We start from the raw sequence: 6,800 nt of genomic DNA on the forward strand, positions 1-6,800 counted from the left end.
CACACACAATGCCCAACTGCTTTTTATCAAAGGTTTTCATGATGAAGAGTTGCAGTCTGCTACCGCAATAGCTTTGCAGGACAGCATTAGTGGGTGCTACCTTTGGGACCCAGCTTAGGTCCTCGCCAAGCAGATGACTTTGCAAGTTGTTGGTGAGTCATGTCCTAGCTACCCATATCAACCGAACTGGTGGTGTTGACAGCACAGTTTCCCCACCTGACAAGCAAGCTCTGTGCTCTGTGAGTATGTTGCTGCAACCATACCTACCTGAGCAGCAGCAGCAAGACAAAAAAAGACAAAATGTCATGAGAGGAAACTTAATTTCATCCTTGTTACAGCTTAGACTCCTGGCTTCCAAAAAAAGTAATGCTCAGCAGAGAAAGCCTGAATTCACGCTTTGCTCTCACCGTCAGCATTTACACATCCCTCAGCCTCCCAGTTGCCTCCCTCCTTCTCACGTCTGGCTGAGAATGGCAGACATTCACCATCACCAGGCTTGCAAGTTAGCTCCTCCTTATAAGAGGGAAAGTCCCCAGAAAGATCTGGGCATCAGAAATTACATATATAGGGAGATTTCTAGAGTCTGCTATTTGAGGCATTTTCTTTACGCTAGATGTTTTCTTATCATAATGATGTTTATTTTGTCCGATGACCTCTAAAGAGATGCAAGTCTCATTTGATTGCTTATGGAACAGCACCCAGCACTCTACCTCCTTTAGCATTTGCTCAGAATCAGCTCATCTCATGTCCCCTGGTAGCAATAGCTGGTGGTCCTGCCATGGAAGTACCACCATGGAGGTACCACCACAAAAGTACCAACCACCATGTCCTGCCTGGCATTGCCCTTGGGCACAGCAGCTCTCTCCCTGCTACTGTTTCAGTCCTGTGAGTGGTGCAAAACACCATGCCCTGCAAGGGAACAGTCTTGGTCTCAGGGATACCTTGAGGAGATGATGTGAAACGTGAGTAAGAAAAGCATTCTGTGCAGAAAAGTAATGATCCCTCTGGGATCTTCCCACTATATAAGCAATTAGAGCAAGCAGCTAGAATGAAGGAGTGTTGACAGAGAAGGGAGGTRGATCATCTGATGGTGTTAAGCCCTACAGCTCCCAGAAGGAGCAAGGGATGTAAAGCAGACCTGGTGTCTGAGGACACATATCTTGTAGTCTGCATGTGTCAGGACATCTGCTATTTAGCTGAAACAATCTCTGACTTCACCTGTAGCTGCTGATGACTGTTGTGTAGAGTAGCTCAGTGAGCCAAGCCTTGCACATGGGATTCCTCTTCTTCATGCCAATTTATAGCTAATTCAGTATTTCAGCTACTGTTATTTATCACTGAGGCTCCCTGCTAACCGTTACCACATCAGTGAGAAGTTATTTAAAATGAGTTTCCAAATTAGCAAGTCTGCATTCATTTCTTTTATGTTCGTTTGAGTTTATGAGGAATGTCAGTAAATCAGAGGATCCCACTCAGGGTAAATTACCTGGGGATTTTATGCATGAGYGTTGTGTTGAGTTGCAAAGGCAGTGTGGCAGCGAGCTCTTCATGCTGTTCATAGTGCCTAAGGCACCAGGGGAAGGAGCCCAGCCCTTTCAGAAGGACAGTCAGATTGGAAACATCTTGCATTCATGGATTAGGCTTCCATATGCAGACCACAGCACGCCCAGGCCATGCCACCACCTCTCAGCCCCTGCAAGGAATATCTCCCCCAGTTTATCATTACCAAATAGCAGAGGAAACCATAGGATTCTCTCTTTCTCCTTGATCTTATTCTCTGAGCCAAAAGCTTTTGTCCTTGGCAGAAAGCAAAGTGGGGTTTGTGCTGTTTAGAAGTGGAGAAATACCAGGTCTTGACTCCATGGATTTCTGGCAACAGTTACGCCTTGAAAAAACAGTTGTGTTGGCAGCAAAGTGAAAGACTTCTGTTTTCTGGAGCAGCCTTTGGCCTCTGTGGATGTTTTGCCTGATTCAAGGCAGATGGAACATGTCTCCTACCCTGCAGCGCTCCAGCAATTCCCTCTYCAAAATCCTTGCACTGAGTCAGAGGAGCCATGGCAATGGGATGAGAGTCAAAGCCAGTGACTTCCACGAGGAGGACCTAGAAGAGAATTTTATGTGAAGGCAGCAGACATTAAGATGCCAAAGGATGTTGCTCCTCTCTGCAGAGCTGGAGAAACAGGAGGGCACTGGGGGGAGCACACTGAGAATTGGCTGCTCCGCACACCATAATGGCAGCAGCCACCGTTATGCGGTGAGAGAGGATCTGCAGACACATGGCACAAATACCAGAATTAGAAGTTTGCTCCAGATGACACAGGCCAGAATGAAATTTCTCTCTGCCCAAGACCATGCCCAAAACTGTCAAAGAGCTCGAGGCATGGGGTATGGCAGGAAAGGAATAAATGCTTGCTTCCTGCCAAAGTTTTTTTCTGCATGGCACCTGGGATCCGGTTTATCCCACGCAGACCCTTCCATTGCCATGAGGATGGATTTAGCCTCCAGTACAGGTGTAAGAAACGGCTGTGGGAAAGGAGCTCACCTTTCAAGGCCAAAGCTAGCCAAGCAAGCCATGTGCCAGCAACAGAACCAGTCCAGGAGAGAGGAGATATGGGTGCAAACAGATATTGTGATGGTCTGGCCGATAGCAAAGGGCTCTGGCCATCCTGTGCCACGGACAGCACAGCTAGAAGAGTGCCACAGCCCTGCTCCTTCCCAGGGTACAAGGGCTGGGAGTGCCCTGTCTCATCTTCAGCTTCCCAGAGGACAGTGGCCCCAAAACTCCCTAAGAMATCATTTCCAGGACCCAGCAGCCTGAGAGACAAGGCTAGATATCACATCCTGCCACTGCAGCGCCTTGCTTCCACRTACTCCATAAGCAGGGGGAGCCATCAGCTCCCTACTCTTCTGGAGCAACTTCTTTTGGAGCAGTGGCTGCATAGGAGCAGTTCAGAGCAATCCATGAGAGCCAGTTTCAATGTTTTCTAACAGAAACATTTGACTTTTCTAGCATGAAACTTTTATTAGTAYGATTTCATTTAGTTTTAAGGATTTTTTAATTCAACTATTTTGATTATCAAAATAACCCACCAGTGATTTAATTTCAAATATACACACTGACAAAGTCTCTATTTTCCTCCCACTCTGGAGCCATGCTGGAGCCATGGCTATGCGCCGCGGCTGCTGGTGGGCTGGAGTCACTGTCGAGAAGTCTCTGCCATTCCTCCTGGCCAAGCCATCTTTTCCTCTCTGGCCATGGCCACATGGCAGAGGGCTCTCCTGAGACTCCCCAGCCACTTTGATCTCACACTCAGGAGGCTCTTCTGAAGAACCACTGCCCCTGTGCCAAGCCACCAACACATCAAACCACATGTGGGCTTTTAAAGAAGACCCTAATGTGCTCTCAGTGACATTAATTGAAAACTGTGCTCTGGCTGTAAAGAAGAAAGATCTCAGGTGGTTCACTAATGAACTGGTTAGGACACAGCTCCAAATCCCAGAGCTGGCCTTCCTGAAACTCTGGGGATATCTGGGCAAAAGCTTTGAGCTTTTCCATTTTTTTTAAGACTAGCATGTGTCCAAAGAAAGCAATGCTGTCCGGCTGCCTTCAGCCTTGCATTACCATTCCTTCCCTAATGAATCTTCTGGGACCTGCACACCCCAAATCCAGCACAGCTGTCATGCTCTCGTTCTGCCCTATGAGATGACCACAGCTGATTACGTTAGATTTCCTAGCTAAAAAAAAAAAAAAAGAAGACCTGGGAAAAGACTTCTTGCAAAACATATTACTGCAGAGAAACACTCATAATTTAAAACTATGACCTGACCTCCAAAAATACTCCAACTAAAAAAAAAAAAAAAAAAAAAAAAAAAAAAAAAAAGGCATGAGGAAGGGCAAGTGATCTTTCTTCCTGTTCCCTCCCTCAATGCAAAGGAGAGCAAAGCTTGTGGATGGACAAAAACAGAAGAGCAGCCAAGCCACAGCTCTGAACATCACTCGGTACATGGAGGCTCCCCAGAAATAGAGGACAACTAGATGAAAATAGATCACTGGAATCGTCTCTCATGCACCCGGAGTGATGAACTTCCTTTGCTATGGTCCTTCTTCCTCCCCCGTACAGCTGCTCAGCCCCAGCCCAGCACCATGCTGGGCTCMACTGCCCTTCAGATGGACTCTGCCATGGTGTAGCCCTGAGTATGGAAACGGGGGGGCTGCAAGTCTGGGCACTTGCATGCAGAGACAGCTTGGAGTCTCTTTTAGTGGTTTTGCACCTTTGAACTATGGAATGTGTCTTTTAAACACAGAAAGAGCTCTTGTGCTGGCCAAGGAAATAGCTACATAAAAGGACAGAGAGAGCTGAAAAGAAATGGGGAAAGGAGGACTGTGCTGCAAAGAAAAGACAGTCTACCCTTATGTTTTGAGACACCCAAGAAATAAAGTGAGAACTGGCAAAGGTCAGGCTGAATTGGCTGGTAAATGGTAAAACAAATTACAAGAGAAGTTTTAGCCACATACATCTGAGAAAAGGAAAGAAAGAAAGAAAAAGAATAAATGGAGCTGCTGTACAGAGATGGTGGGGTACAAATTAAAGTCAGTCCAAGTGTGATCCAGCTATTTCTGATGTCCCATTGGTGTGCAAAGAGCACAAGGGTAGCAAGAAGGAGGCGGAAAATGTCACATTCCCACTGGGACTGAGAGTCAGAGGGCAACAAGCTCAAGTCATGGGGGAAGGCTGGTTTCTATTCCCCTGTGCTGGAAAACTGACCCTTAAAACTGCAAATCTGTCCATCAAAGTGCTCACAAAGCATAGCAAAAGGAGACCAGAAAACAGCACCTCAACTCAGGAGAGGGCAAAATGCCTCTTGATCAACTACAGATCACTGTGGTGTCTCATGTCACATGCCAGGCTCAGAGCAAAGTCCACGGAAAGGGGCAGTTGGAGCTCTGGGGCATATCAGCCCGTTTTCCATTACCACAAGAGTGCCAGATACAGCCCGATACTGTTCTCAGATAAGATAGCTGGCTCGGTAAATGGGAGGAATGAAGGAGGTCTAATCTGCCTCAGCTGCAGCAAAACATTTGCTAGAGCACTGCACCAGTAGCTCCCCGATAACCTAGGAGAAACGGGGATTAGTCCAAGGGCTGTGAGGCAGAGCCGTGTCTTGCTGGAGTCAGAGCTGGAGGGAGTGGGGCAGAGCGCTGCCAATGGCCTGGACTGGGGAGGCTACGGCAGGGTCTAAGGCCTGGCTTGGCAAAGATTTTCATGAATGGTTTCAGCACAAAATTAGGACTGTGCGCACCATACTTGCTGGCCTAAGTGTCCCAGGCAAATGGCGATCTGGATTTCACACAAGAAAAAATAGGTGACTTGGGGATATGCAGAGTGGAAAAAGAGGATGTTCAGCATGGCACAGTGCAAATCCAGCCATCATCCGTTTGACCTCTGCTTGGTCAGCACAGCTCCCGTTGTCCTGCCTAGGTCACGACTTGCTCTCAGCCCACACATCTGCCCGGGACCATGTGGCTGAGACCTCGGTATCCACTGAACGGGATGATGGTGGGACAGAGTCATGGAAAGGTCTCACACACCTTGGCCCCACTGTCCTCTCTGCCTGCCTGGATGGCAAAAACTGGTAGAAGGTGGAACAACCCCGTGGCAGCTCCTCCGCCTGTGACGGGAGCGTGCCCAGCCCCAGCAGCACCGGTGGAGCTGGGGCTGTCTGATCCCTTGCGTGCCCCTACTGCGCAGGGGCACTGCCACCTCCGCCTCACCTGAGGCAAGAGCCTTCAAGTGCCACTGTGGGAACATCCCAGATTCGCTGCTTGGGACCAGTTTTGGTCCCAGACAAAAATATTTAAGAAATATCTCATTTCCTTCAGCTCCTTCCTGTCTTTGGAATATAGGCGAGTGCTAGTTCTCCTTTCCATAACTGAAGCACTTGATTTGCCATCTGATTTCTAGACATTTCTAGAAAAATCTCCAGCTCCACTAAGCCAAAAGCCAAGRCTGTAATGTGCCTAATCAGCTATGCTAATCCAATGCCACAGCACAGAGCCAGCACACACAGCTCCCATTGCTAACAGGCGGTTGCTGCATATTCCAGCAGTGGTGCGGTTTTGTTTATTTGGAGCAAATTACTTTTGAATATCTCACCCTCTCTGCAAGAAACCTGCACCCTCATAGCATTAATCTCCCCCATAACACCTATCTCTGCCTTGCGAGACCTGCTTCAGATGTGGCAGGAAAGCAGGCTGGGGGTTCAGCATGTAGAGAGCTGCAGGGGAGYACTGGAGCAAGCACAGCTCTAATTCAGTTTTTATCCATCTTCCCTTTTGCCTTCACTTCATTGCAGATTATTATTTTTTAAACTGAAGTAAACAAAGTTGATTCTGCTTCCAATTGAATTGCCCAAGGGCTGGCTCATCTCCTCAAGACATCTRATACCATCTTCACATCAAGCTTATTCTCAGGAGACCTGCAGTCCTTGAGGAGCAATGCATCATTTTATGGAAGTCTCTTATCTTGTAAAGAAAGCAGTATTTAATTTCCAATTAGTGGCTATTTCATGTAGTTTTTAAACTGGACAAGAAATTACTTCTACACACAGCCTTGAAAAAAGTGATTCCCATCTTGAACTAGGAAAGTTGGGAAAAGTTGGGATCTCAATGTATTTTTCAACTTAGGTATTTTAAATGACAGAACAGGTCATTTCACTTGCATTTCCAGCCTTTTCTGTAGCCCGGCCTGCTTGTTATGCTGCAGATGAGCACAAATTTCTAAATAAGTTGTTTCAAAGTA

The sequence above is a fragment of the Rhea americana genome, unplaced genomic scaffold (assembly GCF_003343005.1).
Source record: "Rhea americana isolate MKP2758 unplaced genomic scaffold, rheAme1 scaffold_51, whole genome shotgun sequence".
Taxonomy (NCBI): Eukaryota; Metazoa; Chordata; class Aves; order Rheiformes; family Rheidae; genus Rhea; species Rhea americana.